The sequence below is a fragment of the Mirounga angustirostris genome, unplaced genomic scaffold (genome assembly GCF_029215605.1).
Source record: "Mirounga angustirostris isolate CCGP_5_RB_7025 unplaced genomic scaffold, mMirAng1.0.hap1 SCAF_4, whole genome shotgun sequence".
Taxonomy (NCBI): domain Eukaryota; kingdom Metazoa; phylum Chordata; class Mammalia; order Carnivora; family Phocidae; genus Mirounga; species Mirounga angustirostris.
This window is the reverse complement of record NW_026991712.1, coordinates 94,428,207-94,432,156: the sequence shown is the minus strand read 5'-3', so window position 1 is coordinate 94,432,156 and position 3,950 is coordinate 94,428,207. Positions and strand designations below refer to the sequence as shown.

Here is a 3,950-nt window from a genome sequence, read left to right as displayed (position 1 = left end):
TAGAACCCTGTTTGTTTTTCAGAGTCCATTGTCTCTCATGGTTTGTCTACCCCACCGATTTCCCCCGCTTCATTCTTCCCCTCCCGCTACCTTCTTCTTCTTCTTTTTTTTTCTTAACATATATTGCATTATTTGTTTCAGGGGTACAGATCTGAGATTCAACAGTCTTGCACAATTCACAGCGCTTACCAGAGCACATACCCTCCCCAGTGTCTATCACCCAGTCACCCCATCCCTCCCACCCCACCCCCCACTCCAGCAATGACTTTTTAAGGAGCAAATTCAATGTCAGGATTTAACCAGAGAAGCAGAACCAGGGATTCTAAGGGAATTATTGCAAGGAATTAGCTGCCACAGTTGTGGAAGGTGGCTGAGTAAGTCCAAAGACCATAGGCAGAAAGTCAGGGAGAAAAGATCACAAGTAGGTTGGAACCCATGGGCGTGAGCTGTTTGGAGTCGTCTTCTTCATTCTCTTGACTCTCGTAACTGCATCGTTACACTCTCCTCTCTTCACTACCATCATTCCTGTCGTCTTACAAACATAGTCTGCTTCATGTTAAAAGCAACCTTAAATCTGGACCTTAAATCCCAGTCTAGATACCATCCCACTTCTCTGCTCCTCCATGCAGCGAAACTTCTAGCCAAATGAACAGAGAATGTTTCTATCTGTTGTGTTTTGCTACCTCTCCTCCAATTCACGTTTTTTTTAAGTCAACAACTTTTATTATAATTAATATATTTTATAGAAACAGGAATGTATCAAAGGTCAGGGTAATATGAAAAAAAAGTTTTAAAACTTCAAGTTTGAGCAGACGCTGTGGCCCTCCAGTTGCCCCCCAGCCGCCCCTGAAACCCAGCCATGATCAACCCCACTGTGTTCTTTGGCATCTAGGAAGACTGTGAGCACTTGGGCTGGGTCTCCTTTGAGCTGTTTGCAGGCAAAGTTCCAAAGACAGCAGAGAACTTTCGTGCTCTGAGCACTGGGGAGAAAGGATTTATTACAAAGTTTCCTGCTTTCACAAGATTAGTGCAGGATTTATGTGTCAGGGAGGTGACTTCACAGCCAAAATGGCACTGGCAGCAAGTCCGTCTATGGGGAGAAGTTCCATGATGAGAATTTCATCCTAACGCGCACGGGTTCTGGCATCTTGTCCATGGCAAATGCTGGACCCAACACAAATGGCTCCCAGCTTCTCATCTGCACTACCAAGGCTGAGTGCTTGGATGGCAAACGTGTGGTCTTTGGCAAGGTAAAAGAGGGCATGTGGAAGCCATGGAGCGCTTTGGGTCCAAGAATGGCAAGACTAGCTGGAAGATCACCGTTGCTGACTGTGGACAACTCTAAAACATTTGACTTGTGCTTTATCATAACTACACAGACCATTCCTTCTGTAGCTCAGGAGAGTACCCCTTCACCCCCATCTGCTCGAAATATCCCATAATCTTTGTGCTCTCGCTGCAGTTATATGGGTTCCCTATTTTCCTTACCCCCCTCCAAGTCCAGCTGGATTGCAGAGTTCAGTTTATGATTATGAAATAAAAACTAAACAACCACAACAAAATAAAGCTGCGGGTTTGTATGTGTTGCTCTATTTACATCTGGAACAGGCACAGCAGCTGCACTTGTCCGATGCCTCCTTGCAGATGCAGCCCTGCGCCCACGTGGCACCACCCACTGGGCAGCAGGAGTAGCAGCTCTTCTTCAGGAGGTGCATTTGCACTCTTTGCATTTGCAGGAGCCGGCGCAGATGCAGGAGCAGTTAAGGGTCCATTTTGAGCAGAGGTGAGGTTGTAGGTGCCAAGCAGGTGACACACAGGGAGACATGCTGGAGGCGTGGCTCCAATTCACTCTTCAATCTCCTATATAACCTGGTTTTATTCTCACCACAACTACTAAAACTGTTGTTTTCAAGGTCACCATGGCAGGCACTTTTGATTGACGAAGGCTTTCATTCCCAACCCCCTTTTCCCTTGTCCACTTTCTCTGTAGAGGCTAGAAAAATTAAACTCTCACCTTCCCAGAGCTTCCCTTGGAGTTCAGGGTGGCTGTATGACAGTTCTGAATAATGAGATCCAAAAGAATTCTGAGGATAGGAGTTTCTTTGAAAGTTTGTCTTTCACTTTTTTTTTTTTTTAACCTGGGCATGGAGCCCAAAATGCGGCTTGAACTCAACGGCCCTGAGATCAAGACCTGAGCTGAGATCAAGAGTCAGATGCTTAACTGACTAAGCCATCCAGGTGCCCTGGAAAGCTTTTCTATTCTCTCTCTCTTTTTTAAGATTTTATTTATTTATTTGAGAGAGAGATAGTGAGAGAGAGCATGAGCAGGGGTGGGGAGAGGGAGAAGCAGGCTCCCTGCCGAGCAGGGAGCCCGATGCGGGGCTCGATCCCAGGACTCCAGGACCATGACCTGAGCCGAAGGCAGACGCTCAATGGACTGAGCCACCCAGGCACCCCAAGCTTTTCTAGTCTTAATAAAGGGACATATTTGATGGGCTCCACACCCTTGCGTTTTCCCCCTTTGCCTTGTACATGAGTCCAGAGTAATGACACCCATCATGCAGCCATCAGGGAAAGTTGCCCCCCAGGGAATCACAGCAGCTCCAACATGCAGCTGCCAACTAGTGCCTGTAGCAGCTCATCTCCAGACTTTTTGTTGTGTGTGTGGGGGGGGGAAAGCAAGATTCTTATTTGGGTTCAACTTGATTTTTTGTTGTTGTTTCTCGATTCTGAAATCAGTTCTTATTAATAGAGTCATCACCAACTTTCATGCTGCTAAATTCAATAGACTCTTTGCTTTCCTGATCTTTTTTAGATTCTCAGCAGCATTCCATGCTGTTGAGCACCTTCTTCATGAAACATACGTCTCTTTTAATTTCTTATTTTTATTTTTATTATTATGTTATGTTAATCACCATACATTACATCATTAGTTTTTGATGTAGTGTTCCATGATTCATTGTCTGCGTATAACACACCCAGTGCTCCATGCAGAACGTGCCCTCCTTAATACCCATCACCAGGCCAACCCATCCTCCCACCCCCTCCCTTCTAGAACCCTCAGTTTGTTTCTCAGAGTCCATAGTCTCTCATGGTTCGTCTCCCTCTCCGATTTCCCCTCCTTCATTCTTCCCCTCCTGTTATCTTCTTTTTTTTTTTTTTTTTAACATATAATGTATTATTTGTTTCAGAGGTACAGATCTGTGATTCAACAGTCTTGCACACTTCACAGCGCTCTCCATAGCACATACCCTCCCCAATGTCTATCACCCAGCCTGTCTCTTTCTTAGTTTTTCTTTTTCCTTTTTAGCTACTCACTCTATTTTGCAAGTTCACTCTTCTTTTTTTTTTTTTTAAGATTTTATTTATTTATTTGACAGAGAGAGACACAGTGAGAGAGGGAACACAAGCAGGGGGAGTGGGAGAGGGAGAAGCAGGCTTCCCGCGGAGCAAGGAGCCCGATGTGGGGCTTGATCCCAGGACCCTGGGATCATGACCCGAGCCGAAGGCAGACGCTTAACGACTGAGCCATCCAGGCGCCCCTACAAGTTCACTCTTCTTAAACCAATATTAAATATTGGAGTTTCTCAAGGCTGTGTCTTATTCCTTGGTGATCTTATATATTTTAACAGCGTTAAATACCATCAATATCCTGAAAGCTTCCAGATTATTACCTCTAGCATTGGCTTCTCTAAATTCCAACTTCATATTGTCTAATTCTCTGCTTGATATTCTAGATGCTTCACAAACATTTTAGTCTCAATATATCCAAAGTTGAGCTATTGCTTTTCCATTAAAAATGTATTCCTCTTCCCCTCTTATGTATCTTACTAAACTAATACAGTCCGTCAGTCAGAAACCTGGAAGGCAACCATGATTCTTTACTCTCCAGCATCCTTAATATGGCAGTTACTATGGGTTGGCTCACCTAACGCCCACCGCAATAAACT

At 44.8% G+C, this 3,950-nt stretch overlaps 1 pseudogene; it reads left to right on the top strand.

The window, feature by feature from the left end:
• The first annotated feature begins 859 nt into the window (after positions 1-859).
• On the top strand, positions 860-1,345 carry LOC123858265 (peptidyl-prolyl cis-trans isomerase A-like; annotated as a pseudogene).
• Positions 1,346-3,950: the final 2,605 nt, after the last annotated feature.